Raw genomic sequence first — 19,178 nt, 5'->3', positions numbered from 1 at the left:
CGCAGCGATATATACGCACGGAAATTAGAATTGGTGTTGCGTACGCACTACACTACAGAAATGCGTACATCTGGCATGGATATAGGGGAGAAGGGGTTGGCTGGGGGAGTGTAGTTGGAAGAGGATGGGAAAGCGTATATTTCTGCTCATCTTCGATAGATGTTTACTTCTATATGTACATTAGAGTGTTTTAATAAATCTCAAATAATAGTATTGTTAAATTGCTTTACATGATTTCATGCAGTTCAAAATTTACTGCTTGGTGTCAATGAAACTAAAATTTAAAATCCCTTTTTCAAGATAACAATTAAACTTATAGGAAATTATTATTTGAACCTTGTATGGACTATAAAAAATACGTTTTTTTGTTTTTGTTGTTGTTGGATGAGTAGTAATTTTTAAACTAAATTTTAAGCGGACCTCTAAAAAAAATATTTTATATCAATACTCATTTTTGTATACTATAGGTTTTGAAACCTTATAAAAACCATATCGCGTAATCTTGATACCCTCTAATGTGCATTTACAATATACATTAAGATATATAAGTTTTTTGGAATTTTAAAGTTAGGGGGAGATTTTAAATCTGCATCAAATTTTAAGGATTTTTTATAAAATTCGTTTTTTCTATAATTCTTTATCTAAAAGCGGAAATGCAATTTAAGTTAATTAATTTTGGCATCTGTGATTGGTGGATTTAAAAAATCTGCGCTCTGATTGGATGGCGTACATCATTCAACCAATTAGAGCGCAGGTAGTTTAAAATCCACCTATCCTATTGGTCAAAATTAATTAACTTAAAATGCATTTCCGCTTTTAGATAAAGAATTATAGAAAAAACGAATTTTATAAAAAATCCTTAAAATTTGATGCAGATTTCAAATCTCCCCCTAACATTAAAATTCCGGAAAACTTATATATCTTAATATACATACTGTTGTTGTCACAGCCTTACAAAGGGGAAGGGTAGAGAGTTGCTGTGAATGAAAGGGAAGGTTTTTGCAGGACATAATATAGGTTAGCATGTCTCAAAATATCAGCAAAAAATAACAATAATCTTAATAACTCTATTTCTAGTATTCATTTGAAATCATTTATATCCGGTGGATTAGAACCGGTTCTCATCCATACGAAAAAAAATATGACTAGCATCTCGGGGCTAAAAAACTGGTTTTAATCTTATAATTGTACATTTTATATGTATAAAGCTGTTTATAATACGATGCGAGAAATAACTATTACAGTATTAATACAATTACTACCCCCCCCCCAAAAAAAAAAAAAATCAAAACACCTCTGATATAACAAACAAACTTTTTTTTAATGCTTCTTGCCAATATTTAAAGCCCTTAATTTTACCAAATCTGGTGAATTCTAATTGTATTTATTGCAAAATGTTTTTGTAATTTGTAATTAAATGCGCTTCTTTAAATACTTTTCTTACATCTAGATTTCACCAAACATTTCAATAAAAAAAATGGACAAGGCTACTGTATGTATCATGTATGTAAGTATGTATGTATGTAAAGTATTGATGTACGCCAATGAGTAGAACAACACTATCTATCTTTAGAAGGATAATGTTGGCAAAATTTTTATCAACTCAAAACCAATTTACTAATTTAAACTTCTAATCTAATAACTTAGATTTATAACTGAGGCACTTGCCGAGTAATTTAAATAACTAACCACAAGAACACACAAACAAATACAGAAGAAAACAAGGTTAATAAAAGAAGATAAATAGCTTTATTTACAGTGAAAAGATTTTAGTCTATTCTTCTCACCTCTATCTAATTTAGATGTACAAGGAACAATTAAATAAATTCCTATTTCTATTTCAAAATTTCTTGTAGCCATAGTCATATGAATCATTGAGTAGCTATGTTGCTTATGATGAGTGCAGTTTTTGAATGAACCGTTTCAAAAATAGTGCAATTTATATACATACCATAGTATTCGATACTAAGAACATTCTTACATTACAAATTTTGTAATACCAAAATATTGATTAACCTCTAGAAAACGGGCCCACCAAAAACGTATATTTGGATGTACCTGGACCGTTTCAAGAACATATATTTAGTATTAGATCATGTGGACAAACTTCATACAAATATAATGACCTGTTAGTTGCACGTTCCTTGTCCATCTATTGTTTCAACTATTGATGAGATAACTAATTGTCGACCAATAATTAAATTGCACAACAATTGCATTTGGGGACACCTTGGTGTGTATAGTAAAAAGTTACTCCTGGTTTTACCCAAGGCTGTTACTCAATATTTATATTATTCTTTGTAATCCAATAGGTATAAAATCTATATATACAGAAGAAGAAATTGTTATAAAAACATATCTCTGTTTGGTTAAAAACGGCGTTTAATGTGTGAGAATTTTGTAAGTACAGTAATAATGAAAAAGCAATTCCTTATTTTAGATTTTGCGAATCTAGACGAAAATGCGATGAGTGGCAATTTTCAAAAACAACAAAACTAAATGTGTCTTATAGCGACTTAGACTCAACAAGTTTTAGTGTGACTGCGGCTGAGGGTGGCAATATGGGTGAGACTGAGATTTATTGAGCATCTTATGCCAGCTGTTTAACTGCCTGGTACTATATGAGCCCTACAGCTGAGTCTACGGCTATGGCAAAGGCTGAACTGAGCCCTGGTTTGCATGTTTCAATTTCAGCGTAATTTTGACTTGATCCGTTTTTGCCATATTTGCAAAAATCTATATGTATATTGAATATAATTTATAATGTATGTAAATATGTTTTTTTTTGTTTCAAAATTAATTTATTGTTTGTTTTGCTTTTTACGTTATTAGACGCTATAATTTAGCAAATTAAACACCTAAAAATTAGAAATATGTTGGAGTAAATTCAGGAACTGGGAAGTTGGGAAGAGGGTAAAAACTTAAGGATGGGCTTTTTTATTAGAAAAGTTTCCCTGAAAATCATATTCCTTATATATAGATGCACTAATTTTTTTACACACTTATTACTACTATTATTCAAAGTAATAATGGAACAATTTATAATTTATAATATTTGTATTTTTTTCCTGGAATCCTACATCTAATTCAAGAACTTATTCTTTATCCTATCTAGCTTTTATATTTTTCTTTAAAATAAAAGATGAATAAAGAATATCTTTAACCACCGGACCGCAGATTCCCAGATAATAGATGCTGATAGTTTTATTCCAATTTATAATAAACTTACAGAAAAATACAAGAACGTATTCATATATTTGTTGCTTTTATCATTTCTGCAAAACATGAGATTTAAAAATTATAAAGTTATAAAACAAGGTAGATTAATAAGTAAATATCAAAAGAGGATATTTGGTCATTTTAAAACCTATTGAATGCTTTGAAAAATTTATTGAAAAGAGGTATTGCCATATTTGGGTCAAGTTTAGACTTCTAGTTGTTTTCTCTGAGCCTGAGAGGCAGCTGACGCAAGGCTACCGAGCTTTCATAAAGATAAAAGTTTAAAGATAAATTTGTCTGCTTAATATAAAACTTTGAAGATAAAATCTACTCTTATATATGTTTCTACTTTTGTAGGGAAATATGTTTTTATGGTCCTAAGTTTTGTTGCGGAGAAAAAGACATTTAACCCTGCGGGGTCACTAAATGGGGTCAGCTTTATATATTCTTCTACACGACCTGGAAATAGCGAAGTTACTTTATGCTTTGTAAGTTCGTCTGTCTGTCTCAAGGTAAAATTGTCAAATTCTTGGTGTTATTAGAGTAAGATGGCTATATTTTTAGGATTCCCATAGTCATCTAATATTGTATAACTCACTTTGTCCATTTATCAAACATAAAATTTGTTTTAAAAAAAATTATGTAATTCGGTGCTAACAGCTAAATAAAAAAGCTTGAAGCTTCTGAAAATATCCTTTATAAACCAAGAAGTAATATGGACTTGACACGTTTAGCTGTACTAAATAAATTTACTCATGTACACTGTATTTCTATCTTTTATGCTAATGGATGTTATTCTTCTTGGTTATTCTAGTCTTTGTATTTGAAATGAGTTTGTTTTAGTCTAAAAGTATAATTATATGTAAGTATGTTAATAAAACAGAGGAAGCAGATGATTTCAAAAAGATATGAGTTTTAAAAGATTTTAAAGTACAAGAAATTCGGTGAAAAGAAGTGTTTATGGAAATCTTTAGAGAAAAACTAAAAACTACTATTTACTGGATAATACAGTCGGATATAATGAAAGAGTAGAGTGAGAGAGTGAGAGAAAGAAGGAAAGTAAAGAAAAAAATTTGTATTTTCTAATCTGGATTAACCTTAATATCTCTGAAAGAGCAGACCCGATCTTGATATGCTTTCCGTGAAACTCAAGAGTATAAATCAAATCAATTTAAAACTCAGCGTAAAAATGAGATAATAACATAACTAATTCCATGTATTGTAGGTTTTAGTTTATTATAGTATACCTCACAAAACTAAAAACCACTAATATATTAGTCTGAAGAAATGCGTTGACTACACGTTTAAATGGAAATTAATAAAATTTTATTTTCATATAAAAGTTTGTATCTGTATCTTAAGACCTCGCTAACCGCTTATCCTCTGATGAAGATTCTTATAACCCACAGAAAGTTTTTTAAACATTGTGGGGGAAGGTACCTTCTCCGTCACAACGTAAATAGCCCCTTCCTTCAAATTCTCAAAGAGACTTCTAGGAGCGTAGCCGCTAGGGATTAATATAATGATATTAATGGTATGTTGAATCAATAATCACAATAAAGTTTAACATATTATTTGTTACTAGCGAATACGCCCCTAGAGGCATCTAGGGGCACTTGAGGCGGGGGGGGGGGTTAATTTAATAACTATTTTTTTAGATTTTATTTTAGATTTTAAAAAAATTTTGTGGGAGAAAATATTTTTTTTTTTTTTTTTTGGGGGGGGGGCGATTTCTCTTCGAGGGTGATGGTACCCTCCCCAAAAATAGTTATAAACCTTCCCATTAACCTATGAGAAGCTACCCTGTAAAGGAGAACCCGATCGGTTCAGCGGTTAGCGAGATCCTTCGGTACAGACAAACAGAAAGACATCCTGATACTTTATTATAAGGATGTGAAATTGATTAAGTGGCTGATGTTGACATAGTATCGACATGACGCTAGTTGATGCTGATTACATGAAATTAACTAAACCCTTGTTCTGATAGAATAACAGTACAATCAATTTATAGATCTCAGGAAACTTTTATAAATGTTAGGTTGGGCTTTTTAACTTGTAGTGTGATTTAAGCTAATATAGGATATAGGTTTGAATTATAGGCATTGGCTCGTATTAAAATTGTTATGGCATTTACAAATTGGTTCCTGCAAAGTTGTTACACGTATGGATTCCATGAAAAATCATCAAAACTAATTTGTCTGTAAAGAAAAATCAATGCTTTCTTTCAAACTGCCTGTTGTGAACTGAAACCCCTTCTCTCTTTTATTGAAATAAAATGAAAATAAGAAGTGGTGAGTTATTATTGCGGGGCTACCAAGTACCCAATAAAACCTAACCTTACTCGCCCTAAAGTAATTTATTTATTTCAAAACCGGAACTTTGAGAAAAACCGCCTAATAATCTTTATAAGCAATATCTACAGCTGTGCATAATGTTTTGCAAAATTTTATATATCTGAACATTGTAATATAAAATAATTATTAAAATGAAAAATTTTGGCGGAATTTCCAGTAAATTTGGATGGTTACCAAGATCGGATTACGGTATAGTATCATCATATGCTTCAGCTCATACAAACATAAAAATACACAACAATTTCCCGCATTCTTCTATGCAGACTATAACCCTCTCACCCCTTCTCGTTAAATAAGTTAATAAGTTGTTATGTCTATAATTAATATACCATTTTTAAGTGACATCATTAAAATTATTTATTTTATTCATGTCAAGTAACATAACCTAATGACAGATAAACAACTTAATAATATTGATGGTATTAACTAATTTTGAAAGGGGCACCCTTTATTTCCATGTAATTTATTTGAAACTTGTGCCCAAAAACATTTGGACTGTAAATGAGACAAATTAATCTTTTATATTTCAATTATAGTCACTTACTGATACTTATACTATATCGAATATGTAACTAATATATTTACCTCGTATTTTTTTAACGTGGGGAGGGGGGGGGGGGATTAGTAATCCCATAACAAACTAGAGAGATTTTAAAAAATACCATGTACTTCCTTTTCTAATACATTAAAAACATTTAACTTAAACTTGGTAATGGCTATTTAGAACAAGAACTACAGCATCCAAAAGTAAATATAATGTTGACAATTTTATCTGTTTGTTGCTTAATTATCTTCGTGAGCAATCAGAAAAAGAAAATAGTGGAGAAAATGAAAATAAGAGATGACTCCAAAAGTAAATGAAGAAAATGTTAACTTTATATTATATGACTTTCAAAAAAAGTGGTGAAAATTACTTTAAATTACAACTAGCTTTAAAATTAGTCATTCTTTTTTCAATGAATATTAAAATATTAAATAATTAAGCAACAGTTTTATTTCAGCGTTAGAAATCATTAGATTTTAATGATATGTCCATAAACAATAGATTAAACACTTTAATGTCTTTTATGTTTGTCATTAAACTTTAAGATAATCTTTGATTCACTTTTGCCTGCAATTATGATTGCGTTCTTTTTGTTTTAACCCAAAAAATGATGATACACAAAACATTCCCTTCTGTAGATTACAATTTGAAACCTTTGGCCACTTAACTTAATGAACCAACCAATCAAAATTAGATAAAAGTCCTTAAAGTTATTAAGCCAACGAATAAGAAAACATAATTTTAAAACCTTGGGGACTTGTGTAATAAAGAGCCCAATGTCAACTCCCTCCCTGCAATTTAGCCCCCTTCTGGACCTAACCCTTTATACTACAAGATATTATGATCCTCCTGAATAATATTTTTTTTTTGGGGGGGGGGGAGAGGGTGGGGAAGCAGGAGTGATTTTTAGTTTACTGCAACGATTTTGTTTGTTGCTTTTTTTATTTTAATATTGTATGCTTTATGATTAATTTAAACAAAAGTATACTTGTTAAAATTAAAGACCACCAATTTTAGCCTTTAATCTATAATAGGAAGTTTAAAATGAATATTAACATTTAAAATACATATAAGCATATGTTTTCATTTCTGAAAATGTTCAGTTGGGGAGTTGAGAACATTTATCTTTTCTTGATATTCTAAAGCACTGGTGTACACAGGGTTTTGCCCAAAATCAATTGAAACCACCCCTTAATCGAAATAGATGGGATTGAGCTTTAAAGGGTGTTTTAGGGACACCAAGAGCGATGTAATTTTATTGAAAGAGGATGTCTACTCCCTAGATAATCAACATACAAACGTCCTTTGACTTTATCCCCTTAGATTTAAGTGGGTTGTGTCTTATTTAACTTTACAACCCCCATGGGCCATGGCAATTTAAAAAGCTTAAAAGATAATAAAAAGATTATTTTCTTTTATGCTTCAAAGTATCATATTGCATTATTACTATTTGGCTTGTCTTTAAGAGGCTCATTTTCAAATTAAAACTATAAAAATATATTGTAGTAACTTGTCAATGAGCCTCCTTAAGACTTTTTTAAGACAATAAAAATATGTTCAATTTCTCAATATGTAGTCTTAGTCAAAATTTTATAATTGATTATCACTGGTAATATTTGGAATTCTCATTTCAAAAGGGATACAGGGAGACGATATTTGAAAATAAATCAATTTGTTCACTCATTTCAAAGACTATATTTCTTTCTCTTTTTAAAAATTTTTCAAAATTATGGCGATAGTCTTATATTAATATAAAAACAATAAACAAAGGACTGTAAATTACATTTATTCTAGGTTTAAAATCTCTTTTATTCCTGGATAAAATTGGCTTCCATTGTCCTACCCCTTTTTCCCTGTTTATTATCAACGTTTGTTGCTATAATTTTGAATGATAAATCATTTATTTCAACTAATTTATTATATAAACTTTTAAATTAGACTTTAAATGTTAAATTCAAGTTTAAACAGTTCTATCTTGAGATATGGAAAATGAAATGAATCATGACAAACATTTACAATTTCAGGTGTTTGAGTTGTGATAATGGTAAAAGTAGGGGGAACGATATCGATATCGACAAAAACGTGTAAAATAACATGGCTCCAAAACTGATCGTCTTTTTTATTGCACTTTGTTACAAAAGTAGTATTTTATGTTAAACATGCTTTCAATGTTCTGATGATTTTTCTTAGAAAAAAGTCTATGTTCTATACGAAAGGCTTAAAAATTGAAACGTATAAAATACTATTAAACTTAAATAATGATTTAATGATTTGCCTTTTTCAAAATATTGAAAGCATTTAGAGTTTTTAATTCTTTTGATCTCTACAGCATTTGAGCGCAGCTATTCTTAAATAAATGCACAATTATTGATCCAATAACATTTCAGAAATAGGGAACCTTGGAATTTAGAAACATCTAAGTCTATATTCACAACACGTTTTAAATGAACATATGTACTTTCTAGTAACGATTTTAGAGTTGCTACGCTTTAAAAATTATACCTAACTGGAAACATGACAGGACAATTCTAAGAGCTATCCTGCGCGCACGCACTAACCCTTATAATAGAAAAGTTCCGATTTAAAAGAAATAAAATTCTAAGATACAAATCATAATTATTGTGTTTTATTACAAAAAAAAATATTAATTCAATTTATTTATTTCCTAATTTCATTATCAGATAAGAAATTACAACCTTATCAAATCTCTAAACTTAAGAAAAAAATAAACTTATCCAAGGCCAATTTTAACAATACAATTAAAGAATTAGGCAGTGGGGCTTTTTAATTTATTTCTGAATACTATTATTATTTTTTGATATCAATGTTTTGTCACTTAATAATTTCTAAAAAAAAATTTTTATCAAAATGATATTGATAATTTTGCTTTGAATTTTGATGGTTTTTTTTCTCAACAGTCAATACTCTCATCGAAATTTTTCAGCTACAAAAGGTAGAAACTAAAATATATAAATTGTAGAAATAACCTTTCCCTTTTTTGTGTCTAGAAACTATTTTTATTTTCACTCTAAACAAATTCAAATTCCTCACTTACCAAAGAATTAAGTCTTTTAAAATACTTAACAATTCTATAGAACGAAGTTAAAAAGAATTTGTAAATCAGAAACCTATAATCTTTTACTTTTAAATTGGGGGTGGGGGGGGGGGGGTGGTTGAGTTCATTCAATATAACATACAAATTACAATATGTAAAATAATTGTTACTTTATCCGCTGGCGCTAAAATCTTTACCTAACTATTTAGACACATTTTATTTTGAAACAAGTCACAATCTAGGAGGTAGGATAATTGCATGTATTATGTCTTAAGATATCAAAAATGAGTTCTTTACAGAAAGACCGCGTTTAGGGCCATATAAACATTATATTTCTTTACTAAAGGGATGGGATGGTAAAAAGTCCCTCTAAAAGTGGCCTAAAACCTTCAAATAACCATTATTAGGATTACCTAAAAGTTCACGTAATACTAAACTTTTAAAAATTGCTGTTTTATATGAAAAATGGGATCTATGAAAAAAGAGGGATAAGGATGATTCTGCGTTTTTCAACAATTAGATTAAGTTGGTTCTACAAAACATATAATTAGATAATTCAATTGTATTAACGTATCTTGGATAAGGAAAATATATATTAGTAGTTTTCACATTTGTTAAATTTCAAGTGCTTTATGTCAAACTTTCCTTTACGGGTTGATTTTCCACCTATAAATAATAATTATTGACAAAACAAAATGTATTGTTTTTTATTAAGTAAGATGAAGGATAAGTAACGATATTACTTTTCCGATAGAAAAATTTAAGTTTTACATACCAGTTTTAGAAGATCTAAAAAAATCGTAGATTTTTGAAACCCAGTAAGTTTTTTATGTAAGTCCAGACTATATACTTTTGACTTCCAAATCAATTGTATCTTACGATCTGATGCTTTAAAGCTAATGTCACGAATCAAATAAATACTTTGTATATTTTGATCTAATTGTAATGTCGATATAAGAACAAGACGTTATGATGAATTATGAAGTCGAGAAAAGGTCAATAAAGGCCACTTTCTGTATTTTTTTTGTATTGTTAGTTTTATTATATATCAAATATATTATATTAAATATAAGAGGTTAACCCAACTAAAAGTCAAAATGATAATTGAATTAAAAATGATACATCTTAGCTAAATACAAGAAAATTGGCAAAAAAATATTTTACTTCTACTAAAAATATAAAATAAAAAAACTGTATTTCTTATATCTCAATTTCATCGTATGTACAATAGGTTGTTTTAAAATAGCATATTAAGAAAATACATAAAATAACATAAAACAACATTTATTTAACTTTAGCATGGTTAAATACATTTAACAAACAATACAAATCATTGATTGTAATACAGAAGTAAGGAATCACAAAGTCAACAATGCAATATTCAAATTAGAATCATTTCGGATTCTGTATCCATTTCCCCTGGCCAGAGATTAAATAAAATTCCAAAACCTCCCATATTATTAGTAAAATGAATTGGTTAAATTTCTAAGAGTGAAGCTTCTATACAACAAGGGCCAGAACTCATGACACAAAATCTTTTTTATATGTATAACATAGTTGAATAATTAATTATCTTTATTATATTGCTATTATATAAGTTTTTCTCTGTCCGTTAAGATCTTGTCAACCATTGATCCGATTGAATTATTGACTCCTATCTTCTTATAACTTCAGGAATTGTTTTTATGCTGTTTCATGTCTCTCTATATATTTTCAAATATATTTGACTTTCGGACTTTTTTATGGATGTTGCAATCCTTGTTATTATTGGAATGAATTGATTAAATTTTAATATTTAAAAGAAACAGCCTAATCATAATTCTAAACTTGACTTTTTTGATACAAGTATTGAATAAAATATACCAATCAAAATATTTCTGATGGTAAATCATTGATTTAGATTATGAATGTAACCGGCCGCGCCGGTGGGGGAACAAATTTTAGAAAAAATAAAAAGGTTATAGAGTTAAGATTTTCTGGAGATAATGCCAAATTTCTCTCGTATATGCATGTAAGGTGTTTATTTAAGTTTGCAAAAGAACGTTCTCGATAATCCCATAACAGTTTCAGTTTCAGTCTGCTAGCACAAGAAACCTAAATAATCAAAATTGTTTCTAAAATATTAAAATTCAAATGATATGCTTTAAATAAGGATTGTCTAAAAATCGACCCATTTAATTTGAATTTTTTAGATTTTTGTATTTTTGTATTTGCTGTATTGTTCTCTATAGCATGAAAGTAATGAAACACTGCGTCATGATTTCAATCTGACAGATAGGCATCTTAAAACTTGAACAAATCTCAAGTAGCCTATTTTATACTCCAATGTTTATTCATAGTTTCTAAGAGTGTTTTGGATGCGTAGCATCTTCATGATTGGCATTTTCTCACACTATATGTATGTATTTTCATAGTTTTTGAAATAAACTTCTTAAAATTAAAAAAAAAGTATTAGCTTCCCTTACTGTCTAATACTTATATTTATATTATGTAAAATGGTTAAAAATATTCTAGGTTTAATGATAAATTATAAAATCCTCTTGTTTCTTACCCTTTATAGGTATCTCATTAATATGAATAAAAACTTTTTTTTTCTTATCCTTTTTGTACTGGTACCTAACTTTATTACGCACACTTTAATTTCAAAACCTTTGTCTGTAAATACTAACTGTGTATGCCTATTTTCAATATAATAGGTTACAACACTATTGGATATATTCATCCTTGTTTTTACATCTTTAAATTTAGGCAAGAAGAAAGTTGATTCTGTTGGGATACATTTAGTTTAGTCAAATGTATTATTTTTTGTATTTTTTTACAATAACTTGTTTAAATTAAAAAAATAAAAAGTAATAAAGAAAAGTGTTAATTATAAATATAAGAACATAGTTAACTTCAAGTCTTATTCTTATTTGAATTGATAAGTAAACACTGATTGATCTAAATATTCAGTGAGTTAGAAATAAATTTGATTTACACATAAAATTTTACTTATAAGAGTCCTTGATTTGTTTATATTTGGTATTATATTCATTGAAAGGAAAACGAATTGTGAAAACTATTTCAGTTTTAAAAAATATTCAATTATATTGATTTTAGATTATGATTCCTATGACAATTAGGCAAAATGTTATAAGCCAAGCATCTATATTTTTAAGTCTTAAAATATAATTTTGTAAGTATCTTTCAGATATACTAATTGTTATCGTAAAATATGTTTATATTGCATGGAAAAATTTAGAAATATAATTATTCAAATAATTTCCAGTATGGCTTTGAAACTGATTAATATCCGCTGGATTAGAACTGGTTCTCCGTCATACTGTAACATGTATGTATATATGTATGTATGTAGCCTTGATTCTCTGAAGTTAGGATTCACAATTTTGCACGAATATCAGGATGAAAATTCGAAAAGCACTCAAAGGGAAAGCACCTAAAGTCTGATAAAAATCTACTGTAACAAATATGATCGACTAAAATATAATTTAGAATTTATCTATAAGAAATTATTCAAATTTTTTATTACTTTTAAGAATTGATTTTTTTCTTGAGAAAATGTCTTTGATCCAATTACTTGAAGTATTTTGCACATATTCTCATAATTTCTAATTTCAATACCCGCGGAAAGCTGTCTATAATACTATGCGATTAATAACTATATTAATCAATTTATTATTTTTCAAAATATAGCTTATTAATGAATATTATAAAGTGACTGAAAAGTAAAATGTAAATATGTGTGCAGTTTTCTTTTGGTTTTCTTTTGCAATATCTCTATCTAGGGCACATAAGTACATTATACATACCTAAACAGACCTTCTATATAAGGTACTAACATGGTTAATTAGAATCATCCGAGATTTGTACAATAATATTCACGTTCAATCAAACCAACAAAATAATCTGATTTTTCTGAATTTACGTACTGGCTGTTATCTTATTAACATAAAACTAATTAATAAAGTGTTTAATCTTTACAGTAAATCAATAAGCGACATTTGCTGTGAATTTGGCGGGGGAAGAGGTAACATTGGACTTTCAATTACACAGGTACCCAAAGTTTTATAAAGTTAACTTTTTCGTTGGAATTATTGAATCTCAACTGGTTGATTCTACGCTAGCACTGTCTGAACTTTTTAACCAATAATTTTAATCTACAAACGTAGTAATTTTGTTATCATCATTGTGGATACGCATAAATGCATTATCCATTGCCTATACTCTGGTAAATGGGTTCTTTTGCGGTATTTCTGAAATATGATAATATTTTGATAAATTCATATAATTATTGACGCCCAACCTTCATAGAAATAATGTTCACAATATATGTATTCAATTTCATTTTCATAGCATATGTAAGAAAATGTTGATGTAAGAATTAAAGATTTTTCAAAGATTTCCCCTAACTGGGATATGTCCTTTATTCATCCGCCTGGCATTGTAGATTATGTAAAAACTTTAGCAGTTGTAATGGTGCTTTCACACAAAGTGCATATTGTGCACTCATTAATTTTTTGCTTTGCCTAACTCCTGCGGGGCCTATACTTATCCTAACCCGACCTAAAGTAATAAACAAACATACAAAAAATAAACCTCTCTTATTTTCATTTTTTTCAGAAAGAAAGGGGGCGGGGGGTTAGCAATATTGCTAACAAGGTACTTTGTGTGAAAGCGCCATTTTGATTTTGAAAGACTTTACTGCTTAATAGTTTACTGTACTTTTTTGTCGGAAATGTTTATTACTGGTATACTTATAATAAGTATAATTACCTTTTTTAGTTTGTCTCTAGTAAGTCAAACTTACCAACACAATCCTTAATAGAGTAGCTTTACTCTTAAAAATGTAGATTGAATTTCTACCTAGTAATTAGAAACACACAAATTCTAAGAAATTTTGGGCAAGGCCAGATAGTATTATAGAGTTATTTACAGGGAAGCACGGTAAGGTCAGTGAAAGATAAACTAAGCTCTCTCAGATAAAAAAATGCGATATGCTAACTTTTTTTTAGAAGAAAAGCAAATCCATAACTGTGCCTTTTAGTCCTCAATTAGATATGGCGGAGAATTGAACTTTTTGAAATAGATTTGAACATCTATTATTTTTTTTTGTGAAAGTTTCTCTGATCAATAAGGATTCACTTTTATTGTGTATTTTTAGTGATTTCTTTGTCATTAAAGACGGATATTTTGTATTTCAATTTTTGAGAAAAATTAATGGATTTCCCATCCCATTGACCTCTCCCTGTTTCGATTAGTTACCATGCATTCTAAAAGACGGCCAAGGACCATTAAAATGATTTTTACCGCTTGCTCTGACAGAGAAAAGTATTTTAATAAACAAATAACAAATCATTAAAAAGCATCAAACAAAAAGATTAAGCAAATATAAATTCTGATAATAAAAAACACTGATTACATCAATTTAATTGATGTTAGAGCAATCTAATCGAATGGAATAATTCTGATTTTCGTAGTTCAGCAATATAATAAGGAGAGAAGGGCTTTAGATTGATTTAACCTATGTTTGACTTTAAATCAGTCCTATTTTAAAACTTTTTGAAAAAAAACATGGTTTACCTAATATAGATTACCTGCTTTACTGAGAAGGATGACAAACTTCACACGGACGGTATCAAAATTAATAAATCATAAATTCAGGATTGGCAGACAGTTTAGTTTGAATGCTCCGAATTCGCGATTTATGATTGATGCAAATTTGTTACATTTTCATTTGCAAATAGGTTTTTAAAACATATTAGCTGCCAACAAAAGCATTAATGTAATGAAGTAAATTTGTAATCAAGAACAAAATAGGGAAAACCCCATAAATGAAGATGTTTCCATATTTATAGCAGCGTAACAACCTAAAAATTAGGGAATATCCTAACGTCTGTGAGTCACACTGTTGCAGCTCATCTCACAAGTTTTGTGATAATATAATTCTGATCCAGCCCAAATTTTTAACAAAAAAATCATCCAATTAAATTTTTTCAGAAATTTCTTTTCATGGTCTTTTTGAAGTAAATACATTAAAAATAATCTTTAAATTAGGAATTCAAAGATTTAGAGCAAATTTTGGTTGATATAGAAGAACTCTTGAACTTTACCTTGGCGAAATTTATAGCTACTTTTTCGTATTTTTTGAACATTTCATCCTTATGTACCAAGACACAAACACATATCTTTATGCAGTGATTTCTTTCTTTTATAATTCTCATGTAAAAATAACATGATGTCACAGACTGTGTGTAACTCAATATCTTGCTAACCGCTGATTTCTCCTTTACTGTAAAGCTGAAGGTTTATAACTAGTTTTGGGGAGGATACTTCCACCCCCAAAAAATAAATCACCATTTGAAAAAGAAAAGAGTTTGCTTAGAAAATATTACGTATTTTAATAATAAAGTAAAATTGATTTACACCCCTTTACCCCTCCTCTCCTTGGACGTCTATGCTAAAATTATATAATTGTTTATGTTGATTCAAAACCTTTTCGACTCCTGGCTAAAGTGTGGTGAAAAAATGTAACTTTGCATACTTTTTTACATTCAAGCATTTTTATTATTTCTTCTTTACATTTGACCTCTATGTAAAGAAGTGACCGGGTATGTGTGAATAATGATGTTTTCCTAGCGAAGCTATTCTTAAGCTAACATACAGACATCTTGAGACAACATAAAAACTTGACATTGATGACGTAAACCCCTATAATAAGTGTGAATGGGCACGTAAGTGGTTGCAGTCGGGTTCGAGTCTTGGGATTTTAAACATCTTACTCATTACTTATATGCCCGGTTGAAGACATAAAAGGTAAGAGTAAACGGAATTTCCACTGGCACAAAAAGAGTATAAACTTACCACTATACAGAAAAAAAACTACCAGACAAAGGTTCTTAAATTAAAGTGTTTGTTGCATTTTGGATATCACTGTACTAAGGTAGTGTTGATTTTATTTTATTTACGGCGAAAGATCTCCAAAACGTTGGGATAAAATCTGACAATTTTGATTCAGTAAAAATCTTTTAAATACAAGCTATTAAAAGAAATCTGTATGAATGTATTTTTTTGTTGAAGAGAAACCATTTGAAATAATTTGTCTGGGACAAACACAATGCAAAGAAATAATCTGGCGCATCCAACCATGAAAATACCTCACAATCATTGAAAGAGAATGGTTTTCTAAAAAATATCAAACTTCAAATTTTCACATTTGTCCTAAAATGCATCATACTAGAGACGTAATTAATAATATAATGATGGTCATTCGAAAGTAGAAAGGGAATGTCTTGACTCAAAAACAGGTACAACACTTTGTATACAAATGATTGAGTGGTTATGAGATTGGGGTTGATAAATTTGTATTTGTGGCTTCTTTTTGTTTGTTTTACTAATTAATCATGATTTAACAAAAGGTTGAAAGAACAGGTTTATGAAATTTTGGAGACAAGATTCTTACAGATTCATCCATTCCTAAGGTAATGAAAAGTAATATTTTTTGAAATTCCTTATTCCTGTCCTCGGTCACAATCCAAACATTCCAGGGGAAATTTTCAAGGCTCAAAAAAGATTCAATGAATATCTCAAAAACTGCTGTCTACCTTTTTCTGTATTTTTAACATAATTGTAAAATTGCTGATTGATTAATCCCGTTAGAAATGAAAAAATGTATACATGTCATTTTTTTTTTTTGCGCTCACCCCATTAAATATGGCAAATATTTCGTGATGCTGAAATGTGCTAAATAAAAAATAGCATATTTTGAGTCAAACTGAAAGAAATATATCGAGATTAGGGACTTTAGCTCCCGTGAAGATATTTGGACAAAACTGACGTTAACCATCCTAAACCAGCGGTGTGTTTCCAATTCCGTAAATTATCACATTATCTGCACAATTTTTTATAATAATAAAGAAGACACAATAGCAAATGATAACAATAGCAAGTTATTAAAAACATGAGAAGATTGAAGCAAAAGTAAATGGGTAATTATCCCGATGTATTAATATGGATCTGTGATGATATGAAATATTTGCGGAAGTCAATGCATATCTTCTAGTTAAAGATGTTCATACAAAATGTATATTTTTTATGAGATTCATAAGTTTGAGTACTTTCATTAATATATAAAAGTAACAGGATGTCAGTATCTGACTGTACCAAAGGCTCTTGCTGACCGCTGGACTTATATGGTTTTCCTTTCAGTGAAGCTACTAATCTGTCCTGGGAAGGTTTTTATCTTTTTTTTGAGATGGGTACCTCCACCCTTCCAAATAAAAATTTCAAGAAAAATATAACCCCCTCCCTAGCCGCTAGTATTACTTATTTTAACTATGCAATTGCGTAGTCAAATGCAAACTTAATGCAATTTGCTTTTCACAACTAAAATCAATAATTTTGTAACAACACCATTATTTAAAGAGACCATACAAATATCTTCTAGATGTAAAAATGTTCAAAATCCTGTGATGTGACTCTTTTTTTAAAAGCTGTCAAAGTAGTCCTTGAACACATATATTTTTAACCAATGCTACTTAGTCAATAAAAAAGGGCTGTTGGACTTTTATGTCGGGTAGAGAAAACTTTTTTTTACAACTTTCCGCCAGTTTATGATTACATCCCATTTAAAAATTGTACTATTATCTTTTGTAACAGAATTATGCATTTGTCCCAATTTTGATTTTTTGAATGTTGGAGTATGAACAGTTTCTTCTTTAGATAAAATACCCATCCCTCCATTTTCAAAAAAGAAAGTTTTTGATTTCTTAAAAGCATTTTAAAATCAAAAACGACAGACAGAAATTTAAAAAAAAAACATAAAATATTGGATTTAATATGATTTTATATCTTCTTTTAGCTATTTCAAAAAAGTTAATTAACAACCCAATTAATGATTTTTCCGTTTCTAAAGCAAATAATAATTTACAGTAACCTTTAATCAAACGTTAAAAATACTTCTCAACAAAAATGACAAGTTTAACACTTAACACTTTTATGTATTTTCCTATTTCTATTCATTATTTATACCATTTACAGGAATAAGTAGTCTAGAAAATAAAATTGTTGAATAGGACAGAAAAAAATTGAAGTTCTGAACCAAAGAGTTTGTGATCAGTGATCTTACAGGATAAGACTATATATAGACAATGAATTGATAGACATTCCTGATGATGGTAAACAAAGTAACCTTGTATATATTCAAATTATTGATTTAGAAGTTTGAATTCTGCAAGTTTGATACATAAAATCTAGATTTAATAAGAGTTTCCAAAGCTTTTGAGTTTATGAGAGAAACTTTAAAAATCTCAGCACCGATAGTCATTAAGAAAAAGCGTACATTGTATTTGAAGTGAACGATTATTAACTTCTATTGTCTTCTATAATATATAGTTGCCATGTCTCTACTCCCAAGTGCAAGGTTTTAAAGATAAAAAAACTGGTAATAAGGTAAAGTTTATGTGAAAACAAAAACTTTGTTGATTGAAAAGTGCATAACAAGAACACTATGATGCAAAGAAAAACTAGTATTTGGTATAACATCTAAACCTATTATGGAACTAGATATGCTATAGCTATAAGGTAGAGTAATTTTAATGTTTAATTTTATTTAACCCTTAACGGTAGGGTGGGGGGGGGGGGGGAGGAGGCGTTGAACGGTTGGGCAGTTTTTTCTATCTCATTTTCTGTGCATGAAAGATAAAGGGCTATAACTGAGTGACTTTTTAAGCATGGGTATGACACATAACTGAGAGATGGAATTTTTTGAATATCTCCATCTAGACGGGCACAGGATGCCAGCAAACCTGGCAGGGTCATCCAGGTAAATAGCGAAAATATATTTTGACTTAAACTAAGCATTTTATCCTACCTAAATGTTGAAATATCCTCTAGTAGTAAACCTTTACATAAAATATAGGTGTCAATTTCAGGTTTCAGGTATGATCCTGCAGGTCCTGATCCTCCAGGTTTCCAGATATCTTTAAAAGCCTCCTGTGATTTATTATTA

Source organism: Acartia tonsa, chromosome 3 (assembly GCF_053477335.1).
Source record: "Acartia tonsa isolate MP-2025a chromosome 3, ASM5347733v1, whole genome shotgun sequence".
Classification (NCBI taxonomy): domain Eukaryota; kingdom Metazoa; phylum Arthropoda; class Copepoda; order Calanoida; family Acartiidae; genus Acartia; species Acartia tonsa.
Note: the sequence above shows the minus strand (reverse complement) of the source record.